The sequence below is a fragment of the Chlorocebus sabaeus genome, chromosome 11 (genome assembly GCF_047675955.1).
Source record: "Chlorocebus sabaeus isolate Y175 chromosome 11, mChlSab1.0.hap1, whole genome shotgun sequence".
Taxonomy (NCBI): Eukaryota; Metazoa; Chordata; class Mammalia; order Primates; family Cercopithecidae; genus Chlorocebus; species Chlorocebus sabaeus.
In genome coordinates, this window is record NC_132914.1 from 59,820,677 (window position 1) to 59,847,613 (window position 26,937).

Consider the following 26,937-nt stretch of genomic DNA (forward strand, 5'->3'; position numbering starts at 1 on the left):
CTAAAAATGCAAAAAAATTAGCCAGGCGTGGTGGCGGGCACCTGTTGTCCCAGCTACTCAGGAGGCTGAGGCAGGAGAATGGCCTGAACCCGGGAGGTGGAGTTTGCAGTGAGCTGAGATCCAGCCACTGCACTCCAGCCTGGGCAACAGAGGGAGACTCTATCTCAAAAAAAAAAAAAAAAAAAAAAAAAAAAACAGGCATATCAACCAATGACTGTATGGACCTCTTTTGGACCCTAATTGAAACAAGCACTCGTGGTCTCTCTCTGTCTCACTCTCACTCACTGTCTCTAATACACACACACACACACACACACACACACACACACACATTTTTAAAACCCCATATATGTATATATGAAAAATTTGGGGAAATTTCAACACTGACTAGCTATTTGATAATGTTTGGGAATTAATGTTAACTTTTTAGGTGTGATGACATCATTGTGGTGAAATATTTTCTGGAAGAGTCATTATCTTTTAGAGAGATACTGAAATATTTACAAAATAAATGATAGATACCTTGAACCTTCTATGAAATAATGGATGGGTAGAGGAATGTGCCTAGTTTTAAATGAAACAATCTAGCCATATGTTGGCCTTGTAAAAGTTAGGTGATTTGGCCAATATCACACATCTAGTAAGCAATGGAGTTAGAACTCCAATACTAGTTGTCTGATTCCAAATTCTATGTTATCTTCAATACACCTGAGATGCCTCTCAAACGCACCCCCCACAGACACCTGGCACACAGCCACTTGTAAACTGATGAATCGCTGTATTACCTGGCTCTGCAGGGTTTTCTGTGCCTTAAATATGTATTTAATAAAAATTTTGTGAGTGTTTATTAGTTAGTCACCTAGTTCATTAGTTACTATAAGTTAGTTCATTAGTTACTATAATTAGTAAAGCCACCTAGAAAAGGTGATACATTAGACTTAGAAAAGCATCACAAGAAATAGATGTTTTAAAATAAATAGCAGGTCTTCTTTAATAAATGCTTGTGTTAATTTGTTCTACTCAAAACGGATAGTAGCTGTGTAATAAAAATGAGCCTAAGGTATATAACAGAAATGAGCTTACAATACAAGCACATATCAAAAAACCAAGTTAAGAATCTTTTTTTTTTTTTTTTTTTTTTTTTTTTTTTTTGAGATGGCGTCTCGCTCTGTCGCCCAGGCTGGAGTGCAGTGGCGCGATCTCCGCTCACTGCAAGCTCGGCCGCCTCCCGGGTTCACGCCATTCTCCTGCCTCAACCTCCCTGGAAGCTGGGACTACAGGCACCTGCCACCATGCCCGGCTAATTTTTTTGTATTTTTAGTAGAGACGGGGTTTCACTGTGTTCGCCAGGATGGTCTCGATCTCCTGACCTTGTGATCCACCCACCTCGGCCTCCCAAAGTGCTGGGATTACAGGCGTGAGCCACAGCGCCCGGCCCCAAGTTAAGATCCTAAGGTAGTTCATATATTATATTGCTTTCCAAGTTATTTACAAACAACATACGTGTTCTCTTGTTTATCTTGTTGTGCCAGTGATTTATGGAAGCCAGAAGTGAAAACTGCAGTCTCAAGGACCCTAGGGCAAGACTTAATAGTACCCTTGATGAGTAAAATAATTGATATCCCTCTTTAAAATGTGGAACAAAGGAAACTATATGTTGAGGTCCAGTGTTATAATAATAACAATAATAAGTAAAAATATGCTTAAGTCAGGTGAACCTGATGTTAGGTCATTAGCATCACATTGGGTGAGGACTTGAGGCAGTCTCTTTGAGGAAAGAAATCTTCTGCTGATATGACTAGCATCAAGGTGCACCTTCTTCTGAAATGTTGCCAAGACATGAAAGAAATACCAGTTTTGAAACTTGTCCAACTTGTACATCAAGTCAGTCAGGATCTTGAGATAGATCACTCTGTTTTGATGTTTTTCCACTTTCATGTTTGCTTGTTTACTGTGCCAGAGTTATGTGTGTGTTTATTACTTCTCTGTAGGATTCACTCACTAAAGAGGGACCATCTAGATCTATAAACCTCAAATACTATATGGGGTTTTTCTATTTGTATCAATTTAAGGGGTACACATGCAGTTTTGTTACATGGATATAATGCAGAGTGGCAAAGTCTGTGCCTCTATTGTAACCATCACCTGAATAATGTACTTTGCACCCATTAAGTAACTTCTCATCTCTCAAATCCCTCACCTCCTTCCCACCCTCCATCCTTTCTAGTCTCCAGTGTCTATTATTCTACACTCTGTGTTCACGTGTCCACATTACAATATGGGATTCATCAGGTAGCAGACTACCTTGTCCGTTGGCTTATTATTATGTTTCTAACCAAGAACATTTTGTAGTCACAATTTTTAAAACTAGGTTTACTCTTAATTTTATGCTTACACTCCTGTAGCATTTCTTAATTGATCCATTGTTTAGGACAAATATGTAGTTTACAATCTAGCATCAATATATTATTCACTTTATTATGACTCATGACATTTAATATAATTGTGACACCCTAATGTGACACCTTAAATGTGACACAATTATACCCTTGTTGTTATTATTATTTAGTATAATCCCTGTTGTTATTATTATTATTAATATTTTATTCTTCATTATCACCTCTCAACTAATAAGTAACTCATATGGACAACCTGTAGTATTTGAAGTGAAAGGGTAAAAGAAAGAACATAAGCAAATCCTCCATGCACCATTTTTGTGTTCCACTCTACTAAAATTTTAATTGCAGAACAATTCCAGATCCTGTAACTTAGGTCCTGTATGTTAACAGTATTTAAAGAAAACGCCAGCTGTGACTAGAGCAAAGTTGCAACAATAACAAGAAACTTCTGCTATATGGCATTTCCTATGGTAATTGCTATGGTCTAAATGTGTCTTCCAAAATGTATGTGTTGGGGTCCTTGCCCTCAAAATCATGTTAGGAGATGGAGCCTTTGGGATATGATTAGATCATGAGGGCATATGGGATTAGTGTCCTTATAAAAGAGGCCTAAGGGAGCTTGCTTGCCCTTTTCACCATATGAGGACACAGCAAGGGGTGCCTTCTACAAGGAACCATCCCTCACCAGACACCAGATCTGCCAGTGCCTTGATCTTGAACTTCCCAGCCTCCACAGCTTCAAGAAATAAACTGCTATTGTTTATAAGCTACCAGTTTATGTTATTTTATTATAACAGTCTAAATAAACTAAGACAATAATAAATCATCTAGAAAATGTATACCCCCTACCAACAGTCAAAAATTTCAGAGTACTTTAAAGAATTTATTTCCTTCCTTTTTGATGCATTGCATGCTGATAATTCTGCGATCAAGCAAGAATAAATATATTTATCTATTATAATACTAAGAAACTGGCCACAAGCCCACATATATCACTTTTAAAAATTCATGGAGGATTAGGAGAATGGTCAGAGTGTTTCTGTACTGACTCTTATAAATGTATTTTTAGTATAACTGGAAACCTACTGAAGCAAATTATCACAAAATCTGTGTCAAAAAGAAAAACAGTATAGATCATGAGCACAAAATGATTCTTTTTAAAAAGAAAACATTTCAGACAAATTTAATATTCTTCTTTGACAAAATTATAGGTTTAGGATATAGAAAACAAAGATGCCTTTCTCTCTCCCTTCCTCCCTTCCTTTGTCCTCCTCTTTATTAAGAGACAAAAATGTGCCAGAAAATGTGCAAAGAACAGTCCCTGCCCCAAGGATAATATAACCTAATGACTAAAGCAAACAAATAAGCAATTTCATTACAATAAGATGTCTTTGATGTACATTGAAGTTGTGTGCGTGTCCAAAAGAGGGCCCCAAAAGCTCCACATAGAAGGAAGTCTCTCTTGATGTTACTAGAATGATTTAGTCAGCAATATGCCAAAAAAAGTTTCTAAGAGCATGTAACTGCAACAGTTGATTAGAAGAAATGAAGTACCACAGGCACTAATCTTTTTTATTCAGAGCAGTTTCTCCGTGACATTCATGATGGACTGAATAAAATGCTCAGTAACCCTGCAGCCAACTATGTCAAAAGGTATTTCAAGGTAGGGGCTGACTTCTGCCTCTTTTTAACAGGTAAAATGCTCAATATAAACACAAAGTAGGTGTCTAATACATACTAATTGCACATTGAAAGCTAGAGGAACATGCAAAATATTTTCACACACTAAGATAAAATTTAAATGCTAGTAGCCTTGATAAATTGAAAATATCAAGAGAAAATAAATGAAGACTGAAGCAAAACTTTGCCTTTAAATTCAAACAACCTGTGTTCAATTCTAATTTAGTCACTTAATGAGTTCAGTGGCCTTCAGCTGGGTGTTTAGCTTCTTTGACTCTCAACTATCTAACCATAAAATGAGGATATTGATACTGATCCCTTAGGCTTGGGTCATTCTGAGGAATAAATGAACTAATATATGAAGGTTCCTAACTCAAGGCATGGCCCAATGGAGGGTACACAATAAATGTTAGCCTCATGTCCTTATTATATACATGGAAAAAAGATTTCCAAAAAGTGTAAAAGGCTGGATGTGGTGGCTCACGCCTGTAATCCCAGCACTTTGGGAGGCCGAGGGAGAGGATCACCTAAGGTCAGGAGTTCCAGACCAGCCTGGCCAACATGGTAAAACCCTGTCTCTACTAAAAATACCAACAAAAATTAACTGAGCATGGTACGCACCTGTAAGCCCAGCTACTCAGAGGCTGAGGCAGGAGAATCACTTGAACCCAGGAGGCAGAGGTTGTGGTAAACCAAGATCACACCACTGCACTCCAGCCTGGGTGACAGAGCAAGACTCCATCTCAAAAAAAAAAAAAAAAAAAAAAAAAGTGCAAAAAACCTTAAAAGGTTTCCTTGTCAATTTCCCTTTAAGACATTCTAAACTGAAAGTACATAGAAGTCATTCTACAATTTTCCCCATCAAATGGTTTCATCTTTCTAGGAAGCAGCACAAAAGAAAGTGGCCTCAGTATCCAGCATAAACCTCATCAATTCGTTTACTTAACATTTATTAAGTATCTCGCACATGCCATGGATTATTTTCCAGACAAGTGTCATTTAAACCTGTGCCCAAGTTTCTGATCTATATGAACCAAAGAGTGCTAAGTATCCAACAACCTCTAGTGTTGGAAATTCATCATTTTCCTTAACAATTCTTAGTCTTTGAACAGATTTCAGTAGTATTTACTGGTGCAGGAAAACAGATGAAGAAGAGTTCAGAGAGAATAGAAAATGAGTTCAATCTGAGATTGCTGAGTTTGAGATTAATCTGAGATATCCAGGAGGAGAGACATAGTGTATAGATAGAAAATCAGACCAAAAAGGTCTTACCAGGAATCTTAGATTTGGAAATTGTCAACACATATGCAGTAGTTAAGCGATGAGAATAGATGAGATCAATAAGAAAATGTTGGCCGGGCGCGGTGGCTCACGCCTGTAATCCCAGCACTTTGGGAGGCCAAGGTGGGCAGATTGCTTGAGGCCAGGAGTTCAAGACCAGACTGGTCAACACAGTGAAACTCCGTCTCCACCAAAAAATTCAAAAATTAGCCAGGTGTGCTGGCGCACACCTGTAGTCCCAGCTACTCGGGAGGCTGAGGCAGGAGAATCACTCGAACCTGGGAAGTGGAAGTTGTAGTGAGGTGGGATTGTACCACTGTACTCCAGCTGGGTGACAGACTGAGACCCCATCCCAAAAAAAAAAAGAAGAAAGAAGAAGGAGGAGGAGGAGGAGGAGAAGAAGAAGAGGAGGAGAAGGAGGAGGAGGAGGAAATGTTGATAGGAGAGACATACCGAGAACAGAGTGCTGGGGAACACCGATATTTCAAGGGAAGGCTGAGGAAGAGGAGCCAGCAAGGAAGCTTTAAAGAAATTATCACAGAAATAAGGAGAGAATCACAGATACTGTTTCATAAGCCTAGGAGTGCAGGGAAATTGTGTTGGAAAGAAAGGGAGTAGTCACCTACATCACATGTGAGGGATATCAAATAAAATTAAGGATAAATAAAATCCACTAAAGGATTTAATCTACCTATAAGGCAGTTCAAAGAAAAATAATTTAATAAAGCGTCCATCTAAAATTTGAATGCCCTCAAAATAATCCTGTCTTGAGAACTGTCCAGTTACACTTTTATGAACACTCCCAGTGTTAAAAGTTTACCACTTAATGAAACCCTTAATCTTCACACAGCTTTAAATATTTTCAAAATCTTCCTCATTTTGAATACAAGTATTTCTCCTTATATAACTATACACTGATACAATACTGTTTTCAAATATTTGAAGATAACTTTTCTAATATAGCACTTATCATAATTTGCAGATCTATTTGTGTATATGTCAATATGTACAGATATATTCTCCATTATAAACTCCAAAAGAGTAACGATGCTCCCTGTTTCACTAAGTATCCACAGCACACAGCAAGCACAGTGCCTGAAACCTAGAAGATGCTCCACATACAATGATTGAATTAATGAGTGGATTGACGGGCAGGGATTTAGATTCTAGAATTAATTATTGAATGAAATTTTAGCATTCCTTTCTCTGTGGATTTTTTTCTTAATTGGATCAAGTTTATGTAACTTCTAAGTCAATGTAAGAAAGCAAGATAGATTGGGTGCCCTCTCAAACTTCCTTCCAGAACGTTGATTCTATGAAAAGCTGACAAAGATTACATGCAGTGGGAACATCTCATTGGAAAACTAGGAAACCTGAGTCCCAGACACAGGTCTGTCACTATTTCCGTTCTCTTCAATAAGCCTAGCTACTTCTCTGGGCCTTGGGACCACATTTATAAAGTGAAACTTTTGTATCTACACACTCCAAGGTCTTTTTCTATTTTAATATATAAGACTATAAAAAACATGTAAATATTATAATATATTCTGTAAAGGAAGATACCTGAAATGCCTAGTCATTGTTCTGATTATATTATCATTTCTTCAAACTTCGCATTTCTCTTTTTTTGGAAGCTATTGTATAGCTATAATAAGCTCCTTTTATACCATATTTTCACTTTGCCACATCTTCAATCATCTGAAATACAACTGCCCTATCATCTCTAACATAGTTCTTCAAATTGAATTACATTGTTGTTTTCTATGACACTGAATCTATTCTTTCACAAGGGGCCTTTCTCTTAGCCTCAGCTAGAAAGTGTTAATGCTAGTTATAATTTTAAAGCCCAATCTATAGCAATACTTATTGATAATTAAGGCAAATTATCAACAATTACTATTCCATTATATAAGCAACAATTCTAATTCAGACCAAGAAAGTGAATTAAGTATACAAAGAACATATTATACATATATATATACACACATAAATTAGAAGAAAATTTGCATGATACCTCTCATCTATTTTAAAAAAAAAAAAAAAAAAAAGATTTCGGCCAGGCGCGGTGGCTGAAGCCTGTAATCCCAGCACTTTGGGAGGCCGAGACGGGCGGATCACGAGGTCAGGAGATCGAGACCATCCTGGCGAACATGGTGAAACCCCGTCTCTACTAAAAAACACAAAAAACTAGCCGGGCGAGGTGGCGGGCTACTCAGGAGGCTGAGGCAGGAGAATGGCGTAAACCCGAGAGGCGGAGCTTGCAGTGAGCTGAGATCCGGCCACTGCATTCCAGCCTGGGCGACAGAGCCAGACTCCGTCTAAAAAAAAAAAAAAAAAAAAGAATTCAATCTGTTCCCACCTTTTTCAGCAATATTTCTAAGACATTCAAAAGAAAATACAACATAGGTATAATACACTGCTCCTCCTTTGATGTTGTCATATTAAAGACATCCACAACCTTCAAGAATAGAAATCTATTACCATAACATCATATTACATCATATTACCATAAAATATCTGCTGCCTGCATTTTCATATTATTAGAAAACATCTATTTACAGATACATTTTTGGTTTTATTCTGCCATTTGTTACAAATATAATTAATTTAAAATAGATTTACTTGGAAAGGGATTGTCTGAATTCTTCCCATGTAACTAATGTTTTCATAAGGCTTTGTCATTAATCAGAAAATTAAAAGATTGCATTGTTCAATACTCACCCAGCATTTAGCATCTAATTAGTCTTATATTGATGTTCTATAAATGCAACTGAGTTCTGCACCAGAGCTGCTGCATAGACTATTCCCACCCTACCCCCAAGAAACCCATTTCTTACACAGCAAAGAGTCCAGGAGAGGTTTTCAGAAGGTAAATGTAATAGTACATTTTGGCCTGAGTTTAAATTCCAGAAAAAGACACACTTTGGCTCACATTTGTTTAAGAGTCAGAGCTTTTTATTTTCAATTCAAATGAATAAATATTTGAGTATATAACATGAATTTTTCAAATTTTCTTAGATGTTAGTTCTCTATCTTACTACATAACAAGGCTTTTCATCAAATGAAACTGGAGAATCATAGAAATGCATTTATGGGAAATCTGAGACATATTCAAAGAATGCTATGGATGTTATGGTATAATTTTAATTGAACAATTCTAAAATTGAAAAAGGGGGTCCTACTTAGTATTTCCAGATACAAATAATTTGAACCAAAACAATTCTCTAACCAGCATTCTGTTAAGCAGAATGAATTGGATGTTCTAATGAGTACGATTGAGATGCAATAATGTATGGTTAAAAACTCAGCTCTGAAGGCAGAACATCTGTTTCAAGACTCATGTTTGCTTCCTATAAGCTGTGTGGCCTTGATCAAGCCACTTACTTATAAAATAGGAAGGACACTAGTCCCTTACTCTGGAATTGCTGTGTGAGTTTAAAAAAATCACTCATGTGAAGTACTTAGCACAGTGCCAGACATGTTGGTCAGGTGTTAAATTTTTTTAATGTTTACAGATCTCCATAGAAAGCAAAGACCACAGGGGGGAAACCTTCATCCCCTCAGAGTGTTCCTGTCCATGACAACTATGCAGCAGTACAACCTCAGTGCACAATGACACTCAAGTGGTAACAGAACGCAAAATGGAAATAGAGAACTCTGGGCATGCTCCTCACTTTCATCCATGACTCTTTCTTCCTGCCACTGCCAGCTGTCTAGGCAGCAGAATGCCTCTGGAAAAGTGGACTTCATGGTCTATGAGGCCAAGTTGCTACAAGCTGGGCAAAAACTCAGGAAGATAACAATAGAGAGAAAGGTGACTTTCTGCTGACATTTTTAAAAGCTGAGGTTCTTTTATACACATTATTGTTCCCCAAAGCTCTCTCTTTGGTGTTAAGACACTTCCTGGGAGATCTCAACCATTCAGAGGATTTCAGCTGCTACCGGTACACTAATGACTTCCAAACCCGTATCTTTAAGCCGTAATTCTGTTCTGAACTTCAAATCCAAATTTACCATTACTCATATTTCCTGTTGGGTATCACAAAGGTACTCAAACTCAAATTGCTTAAAATTAAACCAATTATCTTCATCTAGGTGGGCTACAGTTGCTCTGGGGATCTCATTCTATAACTCCCAGCAGTCACCTAAGCCAGGACCCATTACTGACTCTTTTCTCTCCCACTACCACATATTCAGTCTCTAAGACCAGTTGGTTTCATCTCCTACCTCTAAACTGTTCCTTCTTTTCCTCCTTTCTTCCACCTCTTTTCTTCAGACTTTTGCCAGTTCTCACCAGAATGACTGAATAGCTCTGTAGCTGGTGTTACTGGCTTTCTACTCTCCCTTCCATGGAGTCTATCCCCTATATTCTCACCAAAGCATCTTTCTAAATATCAGAGGAGGGTAAGCCTCAAAAGAGACCACAGATAGGCATGGCAGCTCACACCTGTAATCACAGCACTTTGGAAGGCTGAGACAAGAGGATCACTTGAGGTCAGGAGTTCAAAACCAGCCTGGGCAACATAACAAGACCCCATCTCTACAAAAAATTGAAAACTTAGCCAGGCATGGTGGTGCAAGTCTGTAGTCCTAACTTCTTAGAAGGCTGAGGCAGGAAGATCACTTGAGCCCAAGAGGTCGAGGCTGCAGTCAGCTATGATTGTACCACTGCACTCCAGCCTGAGTGACAGAGCCTCTAAAAAATAAAATAAAATATGAATAAAGACAGAGACCTCAGTGGGGCAGTACTAAAATTCTGTCAGGAGTATAAAAGGTCACTGTTTATGTTATAATTTTTCTTAGAGTAGCTACTATAGCAGACATAAACTAGGAAACAAAAATTTACTTTGATGTGACAGAGATACTATCAAGAACTCTGAAGGGTCTGAGAGCTTACCCTATTCGCAAACTCACAAGTTAGTCTACCGTATTTCATAGATCCTGGCAAAAGACACAAGACTCCCAGATTACAGACAGATGAGTTTATTATTCATCATACAGCAAGCAGCATGAACATCTTGTTTAAATCGATTCTCTTTCTCCCCAAGACCCACAGGTATGACATAAAGGATCCCAGGCAGATGCTGCATGTGGCATCTGTAGCACTTATGGAACCCATATCTTTTATAATGGGCTACAAGAAGATCTGCCTTTGCCCTGAAGGGAGAGATTATTTTTATTATGTTGGGACAGTAAGTAAATCTGCCCTGTAATCCAGAGACAGAGATACTTTTCCAAGACTAGTCACTTGTTAAACATCCTTGAAAAGATATTTTGGAACAGAAGAGTAGTTAGTGTTCTGAGAGACTTGTGGAGAAATAGTCTTTGAATTCAAACCTGCCTCTGGCATTCACTACCTGTATGATTTTTACCTTTCTCTATCAGAGTTTCCTTACCTGAAATTGAGGATTGCACTCATTTCTAACTCACAGCCGGTTTACAATATCAAAAGAAATCACTTGCATACAAGTGCTTTGTAAACAAAAAGCACTATTTAAGTATAGTTATTATTTATGATTCTGGAATGTATTTTGTTGTTTCTTATGGAAATGAAAGAGAAAAATTATTTGGAATTTTTAAATTATACAATTAATAAAACACTTAGTAAATGCCTTATTAAAGGTTAGATTTGGGTGGTACAAGGTGAAGAATTATGACACATTCCTCAACCTCAAGAATTTCACATTCTAGGGAGGAAGCTGACAGAAAGGACAGTGACTAAGTTGTGTTCAAGTGACAGAATAGAAGCACTATATGCTTCTATAGAACTTGGAGGAATCTTTATAGAACTTGGAAGAATCTAAGTAAAAGGACAATGACCAAGTTGTGTTCAAGTGACAGAATAGAAGCACTATATGCTTCTGTAGAACTTGGAGGAATCTTTATAGAACCTGGAAGAATCTAAGTAATCATTAAATCCAACGCTCTCATTTGCCACAGAGAAAACTGGTGACAAAAATGATCAGTAATTTTTTTCCAAAGGCTGATAGCTACTTGTGGCAGTGTCAGAACTGGAACTCATTATTTTTGACTTTTAGTTTAATAAACAACCTTGACAGAAATTTCTTGTTCCTGAATAGAGGTTTTACAAGACTGAGGCAAGATATTCTGTTTGGCTCCATGCATTTTTCTCTCCTCTACAGTCTTACTTCAGTGCATTGCCATTTTACCTCTTTGTTCCCCAAGAATTTCAATGGATTTATTCTTTTCTAACTTCTTACTTTTCTCAAAGGTCAAGGATTTCCTCTTTTTTTAGAGAGAAATCTAGAACAAACTTCCCTTTTGACCTTCTTTTCTCCCTTACTTTTACTCCATCTGGCTCCTTACCTGATAATTCTTTCTCGTTATATCCCACAAAATGCTAACCCTGCCAGCTTCTCAATTCCTGACTGCCAGTTATTCAGTCTGCTTTTTTCTCTCAGTTCACTCCGGTCTGCCATACCATCTGCCCAGTGAACTTGATGCAGATTTCATAAAATGCAAAGTAAAATATTAGCTACAAACCCTGAAGTTCACCTTAAAGACTAGATGTAATCAGCTGCTAGGAAAAGGCAGTAAGCAAGGAAAATCATAGCTCACCCAGTTTTCCTAGTAGTGTTAACATGGACTCTGCCCCAAGGTAAAATTCACCAATGTACAGTAAGCTTGATTTCAATTCCATGTATTGATTTTGAATTTTTTTCAGTACTCTACAGGACCTGAATTTTTTACTAATTTCATATTTGGGATTGCACTGGGGAAGAAGAATAGATACATCTTTTTCAGTAAGTACCACCATAGCCATAGCTCAATAATTAGATTGAGCTTAGAGCTTAATTATAAAAGTCGGAGTGTTTGGGAACAATACAAGGAAAAATCAGGTTCATTCCATTTAAAGCCTTTCTTGAGAATCATCAGAGAATCCCAAAAATAATATACTTCAAAGACTAAAGACATCATATTCAAGGGTTTTGAGAAAGTTTGTAAGTGTATAGCAATGCTAATATATATAGTTACGTTATAATCTTTTAAAATACATGCAAAGAAAAAACATTCAACTTTTTATGATTTAATAAACTGATCTTTTTCAAGTTTTATTAAACATATGGGTTTTTTTAATCATCAAATATAGTCAAAGAGTTTTAATTTTGAGGAATCTTCTATGGTGGCAAGCATTTAGAAGCTTTACTTAACTCAGAAGGATGAAAATGAAATCAATAAATACCTGAACATATTATCTACACTAAATAGCATTTAGAATTAGAATAGCAAAAAAACGTTTAGTATCATTGAAGCCAAAAATAATGGTATCACGGTCAATAGTGCTTCTGAAGTTAACAAAAAAAAAAAAAGCAAATCCCAGTTCATGATAAATTACAAAAATGGTAATTATGTAGATAAGAATAAATGGCTTTAAATTCCCTAATGAATGAGTCAAGTTACTGACAAGAACAGTCAAAACATATTCCATATGTGATTAACAACACTTAAATTTGACATTGACAAATATTATTTAATTTATACAACAGTAGAATCACAAGTGTATGTAGTCTCTAAGTCTCCAGGTTACAATAAATTGTGAAAAGAATCGGAATTTCAGTCAATATGCTTACTTTATTTTTGTCCTTGACCTTTTGCCTATAATGTATTTGTTAATTCGGGTGTAGGTCAGAATAACTGGTGTCTCCCCACCCCCTGCCGTCTCTCTCTCAAATACATGCACACACACACACACACACACACACACAAATTAGAAATGACACTTCTTCACAGAATGCTTCCTTGGGCATTGAAGAAACTTATAAAAAATACACTCTATCAATTTATAATTGATCATCTTCCCATTAAGTTTATTAAGTACCTATTAGATGTCAGACACTATGCTAAACACTGGGAATCAATAGAAATGAGATATACATGGGTCTGCCTCACAGAACTTACAGTCTAACAGATTCAGTAGAATGAACTGATACCATTTGTCAGCTATAAGCAAAGCTATTCTATATAGTAGAAACTTGAAAGCACTTGGAAGGAAAAAACTGAGTGAGATTTAATAGCATGACTATTACAAACTATATTAATCATACAACTTGAAAGAAAACAAATTGCTTCACTCCCTCAGACTGACATGTCTAAATCTAATCTCAGTTTATAATTAATACACTGGCATAAGGAAACATAAGAACTTCCAGAGCATTGATAAAACTGATGACAAGATATTGCACCCAGTGAACTGAACTTGTGACATGAGGTCCTAGACAGCAGTAGAACAGAGTCACATACCTTAGCTATGACACCTTCTGACATTAGCAAAACTGGCTTAGGGGGAGAAAATGCTACTAATATATGAAGATAAGAAGTTCAAACTTCCTAAATCATAAAGTATTATGTCTTCAATCCTAAAGGAATCATTTATGGAAAGTTATTTAAGATTAGCAGGGCAAAAATTACAAAAAAGAAGAGAGATTCATTTTAAAACTGTAAGCCCAGTAAATATACAAGGAAAGCTTCGTCTTTTTTCAAGTCCATCCTTCCTGCTACACATAGTAGCTACTCAAGTAGGACAAAAATCTAGAGATTATCGCCAAAATTTTGACATCTAAGCCCTGAAAGGAATAAGTCACTATTGAAATTCCAAAAATAATTTGGAGAACTAAAATTGACTTTGTATACTAGAATATATTGATATATAATATAATGTCTTTGTTATGAAATAAACATCTCTTCTAACTGTAGGATGTAAACCAAACTTGCATTAATATGTGAAAAACAATTTATAATTTACATTTTGAAGGAAAAATATGTTACCTAAATAGAAGGCTAAAAAACTAAGCAAAACACTTACAAATTCTGTGCTCAGATGGAAGAGCCTATGAGAAAAATGTTTGGAGTCAGTGGCCAGGTTTGGGCTGCTCGCCACAGGAAGAAACCTGTCAAAGGGTTAAGAGTTGAAGGTTTCCCACCCTTTTGAATGTGTGGAATAAAATTTAGTGATAAAAATGCTTCCTAAAGCCATGTAAGTCAAACTATAGTCCATGGGCCAACAGTATTCAACTGGAAGCTTGTTAAAAATGCAGAATCTCAGGCCCTCTTCCAGAACCTTCATTTTAGCAAAATTCCCCTGGTAATTTGTGCACACATAGAAATTTAAAAGACACTGATATAAGGAATAAGACATTCTCATTCTAGGACTACAGCACCTGTTCCAAATATTTGGCATAAATTTAAACTTCTGCATCTACGGTACATCTCTTAAAGCCTCCAAGATAACATCAACTTCAAGATGAGTTCAGCATCTGCTATACAATGAGTCATTAAGAAGAAATAAAACTACAGGGGTCAAATTGAGCCACTCATCATTATCATTATCATTATCACCTCCAGATGAGCCCTCTACTATCAACTATCCTGATTCCAGATGCAAATGGAGTTGGAGGATTGTGCTTAGAGATGACAGAGGGGCCAGTATACGCATCTCCATAACTAGCTCTCCTCACATACTCCTCTGTCAACCGTGACACACTCATAGTCCTTAGCCTGTGTATGGCCTACAGATATGTCTGTTGCCCCACATAGTATTTCAGATTTAATTCATTGCCATCATATATAATTTTGGAACTTTCACATTTAAAAATCTGCACATCCAAGTTCTCTTCTGCAAATCAGAAAATCTGCCACACCAGACCCATATTAGATCTAGCACAGTAATAGCATGTTGGAGCCAAGGCTCAGCTGTCTCACTTTGATGTCAGTCATAATCTCCACCACTCCCTGTGGTATCCCCAACACTATGGCTAAGGCCGAGTGTCAACTGCTATTTGTCATCTTCCACTTGGGCTGCTTTATTCATTCACATTTCCAACCTGACCCCTATAGGCATTTAATTTGTGAACCTTTATTTATTTATTTATTTGACAGATTCTTGCTCTGTTGCCAGGCTGGAATGCAGTGGTGCTATCTTGGCTCACTATAACCTCCACCTCCCAGGTTCAAGCAATTCTCCTGTCTCAGCCTCCCGAGTAGCTGGGATTACAGGCACCTGCCATCACACCTGGCTAATTTTTGTATTTCTTTAGTACAGATGGGGTTTCACCATGTTGTCCAGGCTAGTCTCAAACTCCTAACCTCAGGTGATTCCAAAGTGCTGGGATTGAGAGACTGTAGGGCGCATCATGTCACTGATCTAAAGTCACCCCATATGTGAAATTCAGGAAAAAGAGCTATCGTTTGCGTCACCCTCCATTTGACGACAGACCTTGTAAGCTGGAATCAATCCACTGCATTACATACCTCACCTCAAATATACACTACAATATTTTTCTTCACAATCCATTTCAACTCAAATATTTAACTATTTTAATTATTTCTTTTCAGACTTATACTTCACAGTTATAAATAAGAATGACTAAGAAAAACAAATACAGCACAATACATTGTTGAACCGTTCCTTCAGATTAATTTCAAAAGTTCAAGTAATGTACTAAAATGGTAAATATCACAAGGGTCGATGTCTGCCATTTTTGTATACTAAGATAGCCCAAACACCTACATAGTGCTTTCCATGGACTGAATGTTTGTGTCTTCCCAAAATTCATATATTAAAGCCTAAATCTCCAATGTGATGGTATTTGTAGGTGGGACCTTTGAGAAGTAATTAGATCATGACAATGGAGCCCTCATGAGTAGGATTATTGTCTAAGGAGAGACATGAGAGAGATGATACCTGTCCCCTTACCCTACCACCACCACGTGAGGATCTAGTAACAAGGTGGGTGTCTACAAGCCAGGAAGATGGCCTTCACCAGACAAATCTGCTGGTGCCTTGATCTTGAACTTTCCAGCATCCACAATTGTGAGAAATTACTGCTTATTGTTTATTGCTCAGTCTGTGGTTTTGTTTTTGTTGTGGTGGTGGTTGTTTTGATACAGGGTTTTGCTCTGTCAGGCTGGAGTGCAGTGGCACCATCACAGCTCACTGCAGCCTCAACCTCCTGGGCTCAAGCAAACCTCCCACCTCAGTCTCCCCAGTAGCTGGGACTATAGGCACTTGCCACCATGCCCGGCTGATTTTTGTATTTTCTTGCAGAGATGAGGTTTCATCATATTACCCAGGCTGGTCGCAAACTTTTGGGCTCAAGTGATCCACCTACTTCAGCTTCCCAAAGTGTTGAGATTACAGGCATGAGCCACTGCACCCAGTCAATCTATGGCATTTTTATCATTGCAGCTCAAACTGATTAAGACAGTTCCCAATAAATACTTAATGAATGAATGAACAGACTTTTCCAAGGATTACAAATTCTCAAAATTCATACATAGATTTTGAATGAATGTGTTTAATTATCGTATAATATATGAAGATTATTTATTTGCTAGCTTAGTCTATCAAACTAATTTTATTTCAATGACTATGAAAGCTATCAGTAGAGCAAAGACATGTAACCCTAAAAAACCTGAGACCCATGACCTATCACAACTTGTTTTACAACAAAGCAGCATCATGCAGATAAAGCAACATTACTAAATTATAAAATTAAATCTGATTCAGTGTTATGTCCCAAGGTCTATAGCCTTTAGTCATCACCATAATCATCATCATCATCATCATCATCTCCATCTCGATCTTACAAAGCTGAAGAACCCAAATAGCAAGCTAATGAATTTTAACCACTCAACAAATGATGGAAGGAGCAAATATATCTTCAACTAGAAAAGTATAAATTTTGACCCAATTCTGAATGTGTATTTATAAGCACACCAATTATCAGTCTAAAAGGGGTTTGCAATAATGCTTAAATGTATACGCATCTTAGCAGGAAACAACTGTCTCATAACAGATTACTTATCTATTGGAAAGCATATATGCGGCATTTAAATGCCAGGAACTATCTACTAGATATTCCTTGACTTCCTAACTAAAAGGGAAGCTCCTTAAGGTTAAATATGTCACGCTATATTGTTGCACTTCCAGGCCATGATACTTAGTGGGTCTGAACACACAGAAAAAAAAAATACTTTATTTTTTCGAGGCACAGTCTCACTCTGTCACCCAGGCTGGAGTGCATGGTGTGATCACAGCTCAATGCAGCTGTGACATCCCAGGTTCAAGTGATCCTCCCACCTCTCAGCCTGTCAAGTAACTGGGACTACAGGCACACACCCCCCACGCCTGGCAATTTTTTTTTTTCTTTTTTTTTTTTTTTTTTTTTTTTTGGTAAAGGCAGGGTTTCATCATGTTGCCCAGATGGTCTTGAACTCCTAGACTCAAGTGATCCTCTCACCTCAGCTTCTCAAAGTGCTGGGATTACAGGAATAAGCCACCATGCCTGGCTGAAAAAACACCTTTTTAATTGTCTTAAAAAATCCACTGAAGAAATATGTTGCTGAGAAACTGAGGCACAGAGAAATAAAGTGGTTTTTGTGGCCACATGGTTATTTATTGTTAGAGCTACAAAAGCATCTCCAGAACTCTTGCCACTGTACCACACTGGTTTTATAATAGTCAATTTCAAAATTTATCTGCTAACCTGAATAGCAAGCTAATGAATTTTAACCACTCAACAAATGATGGAAGGAGCAAATATATCTTCAACTGGAAAAGTATAAATTCTGACCCAATTCTGAATGTATATTTATAAGCATGCCAATTATCAGTCTAATAGGGGTTTGCAATAATGTTTAAATACATACATATCTTAGTGGGAAAAAAATTGTCATATAACAGTCATTAGGTTTAGTCCAAGAACTAACTTTTAAAAATTAGGTTAAATTTTTTCCTTAAAGTTTTCCAAAATGGGGCCTCTGTTTTGTGGAGGATGACATTTCAATGCCCTCTCATTCTCCCCTTGGCCTTTGAATTGCTTCACTGAAATGTGGATTGTCTACCTCCTTTCTCTTTCTACACTGTAAAAAAGAACTAAAGTTAGAGCTATTTCACTCAATTTTACTCAGCTTTCCAAAGAAAATACAAACAAAGCTGGAGAACCCAAATAGCAAGCAAGACCAGGTCACAGCTACTGACTTGTCTGATAGCCATTTCTGAGAAATTTTCTAAACACTCTAGCACCAACAAATTCGAGTATGCCATTTACCATACAACTATAACAAGGTAAAACCAAACTAAGAAAGAAATGATAACAGTAACCAGGTTTCCTACTTTAAATAAAATAGTACTGGAAAGTGCCTCTGTGAAGTTAGAACTGTCTGTAAGCTAATAAAGATAAAAATGTAAGTGTAAATGTTGTTTTTCTCAAGTAATATGAAGGGTCATTTCTAAATTCTTGACTGATCTGAGAAGTCACAAATTCAGTCCATCAATACATAATGCCCTACTGTTTATAGGGTCCTGGAAGGCCTGCCCTCTCAAAGAATATATTTTAACAAAGTCTCTTTGTTCTATCACTAGGTAGAAGTTTGCTATTAAAATTCTTATAACCACATAACCCTTTTAAAACCATGGCAGAGTTTTCAGATATAGACAATAATTTTGAATGATCAGTTTTTTGCACCGGAAAGAATCTGTCTCCTCGTAGCCCAGGACATTCTGGTTTGAAAACTTTAATTCCAAAGCACAAATGAACCTTTACAAAAATCTTCTGTTCTAGTACCCACTATAATTTATTTTCATAGACTTGTTTATAAGGACCTGCATAATCCACCCAAAGAAAGCCGAAGTGTTTTTCTGTATTATTAAACTCAACAGAAAGTTCCATGTGCAGCTACAGGAGGCCATAAGCAATTAACACTGAAAATGGAAAGGTGTAGAATCTTTGCATGACCTTTAAAGGGCAACATAGTTGCCCATTCACATGCATGCAATTATACAGTGACTAGTTCATAGCAGCAAATATATATATATATTTATTTATATTTAGTAAAACAAACCTTGCATTCATCAAAAACTACTTTGAACTTTCCAGGCTTCATCTAGAGAGTTAGCTTTACATAGTACAGGAGACTTGTTCAGCTGGTTGTCTTCATTTTGTTAAATTACTAAATTCAGCCTATCACCGTAATTGCTAGAATGCAACATTATCACATTATTGAATCTCTCTGTAAAGAGTTTCCAAAATCTACTGCATAAAGCTACCGTATAAAAGAAGCAATATAAATATAAATTTAATTGAATGACTATGTTTGTACTATTGCTGGGGAAAGGGAGATGTAACTTTGCTAACTAGCCATTCAGGGGAAATCATAAAACAATTACAGCAACTATGAAGTAACTTAGGAGATTGAAGGAAGTGATTAAAAGGACTTTATCTAATATAAACACACAAGCTCTGATTCCTTAGTTATACATCTCACACTCCACATACATCTCACACTCCACATGAACCACTGAACAAAATAGAGTATTCTTCTTGTAGCTTAAATATTTACTTCTCATCTGATTTCCAAGTAAACTAGAAACCTTATGTTTTCAATGGCAATACCAGTCAATTGCCTAAGTATTCCACTGACGAACTTGCCTAATATTACAGCACAGGATAAAATCCAACATATCCATGTGGTATACACACTAGAAACAGGTGGATTTTGGAAAGCTAACTTAAATTTGGAGTGTAATATCAATATATTTCTGGCAATTTTGTAGATACCATTTTAAATGAGAATAGTACACTCCAATGTAATACATAGTTTGTGCACTGACTATGGAGGTTTATATTCAATAAAGACAGCACACAGATACATTCAGAGTTTAAAATGTGTCAAAATTCCCAGTTGTAGTGTCAATAAAAACATCACAAAGTGTCTCCACATTGAGGGCAAAAATGATTTTTTTTGCATTTGTAGCCTAGTAAATAAAAGTACCTCCAAAAGAAAAATCCATGAGAAAAATAGAATGTATTAACAATGGCTCAAATAGTAAAACTAAGTTATAAATGACCTTGTCATACTATGGATATAGTTGTACTGCAGGTCAAATCATGGAAAATAGTGGAAAAACTATGCACCCAAAAAGGTAGACATTCCACAAAGTTGTTCTGATCACCCTGTTACATAAAACCAGTATTTTACATGGGTGTCATTTAAAGCATATGTATATATGTACGTATGCATGTGCATATATTTATAGATACAGAGACTGTATTGTCAGATACTACAGAGAAATATATTTAAATACTTTCACATTCCAATAAGTCTAACTTAGCCTCTTAAAATTTCTGAAAGATTAAGTAGAAGACAAGAATTGTTTGTTTTATTTCATTGACAACGACACTGCACTGAATGAATCACTGCAGTGAATGAACAAAATCAGACCTTCTAAAAATTACCCAATAAGTCAGTGGCCAATGACAATTAAAAAGCAGAAACTAACTTCTATGTCTCTGTTTGCTAGGCTCGCCTGTCAATCTCCTGTTTCAGACTGTGCTCCGAACCTAAAGTAAAACTGTTTTCTAAAGACTAATGGTAACTCAATGTGAGATTATTTATTCTCTTTCAATGGGATAATTAAGTAGTTCAATATGCTCAAAGTAGTTCGAAATAAAGTTAACCAAAGAATTTTCAAACAAAATGGCAAATTCATCATATCACATGGCATTATAAAATCAGTGGTCCAAAAGCAAGCTATTTCATGTGAAATTTTGTGCAAGCATGTGGCCAGATATGAAGTTGATGCAGCTGGTTTGGCCTTCATATCTAGCAGCAGGCTGTGTTAATGCAATTCTTCTCCTTGTTTTGATGAAGCCCTACTAATAACAGGTTGATGAATTGCATTTGCAAATGTCAGGCATAGATCAAAGGGGATGACAGCTTGGATGATTATTTTACCCCAAGTTGTGATTTTTCACCAAGAAAACAAAACTGCATTGCACAGTAAAGTTCCTTATTTTTACTTGAATCTTCAATGAACAAAACAGCTGCAGAAAAATGTGACTTAATGAGGCATCCCTAATAAAATACTGCAGAAGTAAAAGCAGGGGCACTGAACTGTTTGCACTCGGGTTGTTTCATCTTTTCAAATATATTAGAAATAACTGATGACACTTTGGAACATTCCTTGTTTGGGACATGCATTAGAGAGTTCGTCAGCAAATGTTCATCAGTTTGCAGTGATTACTGAACTTGGGTGCAATCTGACCGTACCTTTTCTTAGAGGCCAAGATAAGAAATGACTGAGAAATCCTGAAGATACACATCTTACCCTTCCTGTATAAGGTAATCCATAACTTGCAATTAGTGATAAATCAATCTTAAATGCGTATTTTAACACAAAAATACATTTTAAAATGATCATCAAAATACTGTATTGAAGACACTGGATCCAGGGCTACTAACATTTTCTGATAAAATATAAAATAATTTTTAAATTTTTTCTACCGCCCCCTAAATTTTATCATTTTATCAATTTTTTTATAGGAAAACTGGCCATATCTAAAAACAGATCTTTTTACAGCCATGTCATCACATTTTATAACTTGGTGGTTAGTAAATACCATATTGCCATCTCTAAGCAATATGTAATCTATTTTGACATAAATCCATAGGCATCTCAATGAATCTTCATTCTCCAATTTGTTATTGTTAAAATAGCTAATATTTTTCTCATGAGATATCACATATACTTAGAAGCCTTAATTCCCCTCTAGCAGAACCTGTAGCATTATATAGGCATTTGCTTTAATGTCAAAAATTCTGGGTTCATCTTTAAGAGACACATATCATAGCACTCTACATAAATATGAAATCAGGCATCCTAAAGTACTAAATTTTTTAAAGGCAAGAAATGAATCAAGATTTTAACATAAAAAAAATGCCTGATCTGAATAAAACAACACACTAAAGCTATTTCCCTCTTAAAATATTCCCTGTGCCTAAGTATTCAGTTGGCAGTGACATTGACCTCACGGACTTTTCCTATCTATAAATAATATAATCTAACTTTTTTATTGAAAATTAGGAAAATGAAAATATTTATAAGCTTCAGTGTGGTAACTGATGGCCTTTAAGTGGCTACTGGTGGTTTTAAAAACTAAGATTCCAAAAAGAAATGTCAACTCAAACAATTGACTCAGGATGAGATCCAGAACAAAATAAAGTAAGGAAAGAGACAAACATGTCTGATCTTTTATTTGAAATATAGGATATTAGGTGCCAATTGTGATATTGCAAATGATTAGTCAGTCTGAGAGTACAAATGCAAACATGGAAAGGCTGAGGTAAGTACAATTAATCTTAATCCTCTGATTTTTAAAGCTTTAGAAGTGTTTTTAATCCCCTTTCCTAGTTATTTTGGTTTAGCACTTTACACAAAAAATCTTAAATTAATTGCTCATTTGTCTTAACTTATATGCCTAATAAAGCAGTTTGAGAGTGTTAATTGATAACTCTGAATGTTGATGTTTAAAATAATCTAGTTGAGAAGACAAGAATCAGACAATTATCATTCAGTCAATAGTAATTGAAATTCATCCTGTCCTGTGTGAAGGATCCTCCTACACTACCAAGTACTTTGGGAACACTTCAGAGTAAAGGTCGCTTACGAGTTTGCTTTTTTGTGTGTGGTTTTTAAGGTTTTTTTCCTCCACGAATCATTCTGTAAAATCCAAGAGGGGATTTCACACTCACGAAAGGAGGATTTTTTCCCCTCTCTCTCTATTATTGTAATAATAAGCCAAACTCACGCAGCAAAGGTGAAGAGAGACTAGCCGCTGTAGTAACATTACTACACATTTGATTCCAAACGCTTCAGGCAATTGTTTAACACTCGGTCAAGACGTGGAATACTCAATAGAGAAGCCTCGCGTCCACCCGAAGGCTCTGCGAGCACCTATGTTTCTTCCTTTTCAGACAGGATAACTCGACCTGCAGTTCTTAGAGAAAGAGGGCGACGGATCTCAAACTTTCCTTTGCAAAGCCAGTTTCTGAAAATAACACGTTCCCCCATTGATAAATGAAGATCAGTAGCCTAAAGAAAACACTTCTTGGTAGGCACCTGGCCTTTTAGAATCGAAGGGGGAAGGGACGGCAAAGCAGTCAGCAGAAAACCCGTGTATTAGTAGCAAAATCTGGGAGACATCTACCCGGAAAGAAATTAAAAACCATTAGTTTCCCGAAGCCATTCTCATTCTGAAAGCTGTTCGTTAAGAGGATCATTTACTAAAGCTCTCTCGTAGTAGCCTTTACAAAAGCTTTATTTCATTCAGTAAGAAAGCGCCCCATCCCAAATCTAAATAAACCTTACATAGATGAGGCTCTGGAATTTATCAGTTTGATTCTTTATGAAAATAGTTAGAGGTGGAGAAATCAACAGTCTCACTGAAACACCCACCTTCTGCAAGCAGGCCTGAGAATTAACTAATCAGAAGCGGATAAAAAGTAGGGATTTCAGAAAGATGACCTGACACATCCCATTGATCTGCCCTGGAACGCGACCCCCAGCTCCTTATTAAGAGTCCAAAATGGTTACCAGCCAGGACGGGTCTGGGTAAGGAATCGAATTAAAACCCACTTCAATCTTCAACCTGGTCGTTTGTATTAGGAGAAATGGGGGAAAGAGGGAGGGCACTGCTCATGGAGACTTCTTTCTCATGCTCTGATCCCCTCTCTGCGCCCCTCTACTCCGCCCCTACCCTGACCGCCCGCGAGGGAGAGACGCCGGCCGCTGGACCCGCATCTGCCCTCACCTCTCGCCTTCCCCGGGCGATCCCCCTACAGCCCCGGATCTCAGAGAAAGGGGAGGTGAGACGTGTGCACACGGGGGCTTCCGGGTCCGCGGTCCTACAGTTGCCGCTCCGGTCCCCAGCACTGGCCGGCGACCCGAGGCGCGGCTCGCACCTACCTGCAGCCCCGCTTCCCGGTGGCGGCAACACCTAGCGATGCTCCTGCAGTTTTTGCGGGCCGGCGCCAGCCTTATCGCTCTCGCATCGCTTCCAAGATGCCAATCCGCCGTCACCATCCAGGGGCATAGGGAACCGAAGTCTGGTGCTGTGTGCTCGTGGAGGGCGGCGTGTGAGTGTGGCCCTGAGCGTGCGAGTGTGCGCGCGCGTGTGTGGATGTGTTTCCTCCTCCGATGGCAAAGAGGGTTCAGGAATCTCTTGACATCCAAACTGGAATCCCCCTAAAGCGGGTGAAGGTGAGCCTGATCCTTCTCCCCGCTTCTTTATTCCACAATGTCAAAGTAATCAAAAGATTTGTTTACTGAAGAAAAGCCAAAGTCCCGCAGCCCTTGGCAGCGCCCGCGGTCGCCTGCTGTCCTCGCCGGATGCGCGCGGTGCGCTCAGCTCTCTGGACTGCAAGAATCAAGGCGGTCTTGCAGCAATTACCGCTCTTATTCCATCTCTGATTTGTTTTGCTTTAAAGGCCGAGTAAAGACTTTTCCTCTCGCCTCACGTCGTCTCTCCCTCTCACACACACACACACTCACACATCCTCCGTTCCCTCTCTCCCGCCCTCCCTCTTGTTCTCTGGGGAAAGGCAATTGGATGGAATGATTCACCTTCAGGAAAGCAGCCTCGGCCACGCACTTCTCGAGTTCCCTGGCTCTCGCAGGTACCGGGTCTCCAACGTGGTGGAGTTGCTGGGAGGCTCAGGACAGGAAGGAGGAGAGGCTCTGAGCTCAGCCGATGTCCCCCCGCCAGATGCCCGCGTCCCTCGGTCCAGGTGCCCCTGTTCCCACTGCTCGCAGATAGGTCCCCGCTGTGCCCTCGCGGAGACTCTGCGCCTTCCACTCGAGTCCACTTAGCAGCAACTCCTGGCCAGCTTCAGCCCCTCAATCCCGCCTCGAAGTGCTGCGGGCAGAGCTCCATGCAGCCCACCCGCTGCCCTTCTAGGCATCGTGGGCTGGAAGGAAGGGAAACCCGCCGATGTCCCCCTGGCAGCAGTGCCCTGGCACCGTCACCACCGAGAAGGTGCGAGTTCCAACATCGAACACAAGTGAGCAGGTGTCGCCTGTGTCACTTCGCTAAAGGCGGGAGGGGAGAAAGAAAGGAGCGGGGGGAGGGGGCCGAGGAAACAAATCCAGATCACCAGCGGAGAAAGAAGCCGTTTAGCAAGCAAAGCCTCCTCTCTGCGTCCCACCCCAGATGCTGTACTGTCAAAAGACACTGATGCTAATTTTTTAGAAAGTCGCCATAAAGGGCAGAGCCCCCTGCTCCACTCTAGAACCCTCTTCCTCCCAGCCTGGCTGTCCAGTGAGTACAGAGTGACTTGGCTCCCCCATATAGTGCAGCGAGAATGCAGGAGGAGAACAGGCTCTGACACTCCAGGTTGAGTTAAGCAGTAAAATGGAATGGCAGGGCCACGCGGCGTTGCCTCGCCTCTCTCTCCCAAAAGCCAGTTCTGTTAGCCCCAGCAACTGCCGTTGAGAGCAAACAACGGTCCTGCAGAAAAAGAACGAGACAGTAAAAGATGAGGCGGCAAGTGGTATAAAAGCTGGACTATGTCTCCCTCTAGAGGGTCATCCGGATTAGAACGCTTTACTAGATGTAACAGACCAGTTTCTCTCCGTAAAGAAAAAGAAAACAGCATGTGGTTTCAGAGAATTTGTATTTTTACAAATTACAACTTCTCAAGAATTTAGAGGGAGGATTTTCACTGCAGCCCTATTAAGCAAAGCCCTTGTTAAAGGAACGTCGTGATATTCATGACGCTGGAAGGTCATGTTCTTATATGTTTGGTCAAATTGGGTGTTGGTTTAAGCGCTGTGCATATGAGCTCAAATGAAGGGTCTTCTCAGTCTCACTTTGATCATGTTTGGAGATGAACAAAACCTTTATCTAGTGATTAGAAGACTATTCAAAAATGAATAAGTAGTAAGAATAAGTTCAGAAAAAGAAAATCTGAAAAAAGAAAGGGAATGCCCACCCAGGAAATCTTACAAGTCCTTTACAAGGAAGGATAACTCAAAAATCCGGTTTTGGAGCCAGTTTTCATACCTCTTTTTCAACTAGACTGATAATGGTCAAGATAGCTAAATTCCTTCCAGTTCCAGTTCTAAAGGTCTGTGCTTTTATATAGCTGTGATTCACTGAAACCATTGACAAATTAGGTATCACCAGCTCTCTTCATCAGCTATAAAATAGGAGTAATACTACCTACCATATATACAAAGAAATATAGAATATATGCTTCACTTAGCTATTTTATCTTAACATGCTTAGTAAATCAACCATATTTTGTATCTAAAATGCATCAAGTAATTTAATTATGTTGAGATGGTCATTTTTATAAAAAATAGCTCCACCAATTTTATAAAGTTTTGTTAAATCAGTCCGAGTCAAGCTCGGTCCCATCTGTAACCTTAACATTTAGATGTTTTTGAACTTACTATTTGAGCTGGGGATTTGCTTTCAAATGTTTCTGTATGTTCAAAAATTGTGAAATATGTGTTAAAGTTATTATTAAACATCCTTCCATTCACTCTGAATTTTTGGAGCAGTTCTATTTTAACTTGATAATCTAAACTAGCATAGTCATAAAGAAAGAAAAGAATGTATTTTTTTAAATAACTGAGACTAGTTGAAATCATTTAAAACAAAGCGCCAAAACTAAATAAAGCAAGTTTTACCGTAACTAATTGTTCTATGGCAGATTTGACTTGGTCTGGTAGTATTCAGCAATCATTTGTTTCCAAGGAACTCTCAGATAGTCT

At 38.1% G+C, this 26,937-nt stretch overlaps 1 protein-coding gene across 2 annotated transcripts in view; it reads right to left on the reverse strand.

Moving 5' to 3' along the window:
* TAFA2 (TAFA chemokine like family member 2) overlaps nt 1-26,641 on the reverse strand; it is a 516,821-nt gene extending 490,180 nt beyond the window's left edge. Inside the window, exon 1 of one of the 2 annotated variants that reach the window (XR_499238.3) lies at nt 24,127-26,641. The gene's annotated coding sequence lies outside the window, so the exon portion shown is untranslated. The remainder of the gene's footprint in view (nt 1-24,126) is intronic. The other variant, XM_008003869.3, reaches the window with a different exon arrangement.
* Nucleotides 26,642-26,937: the final 296 nt, after the last annotated feature.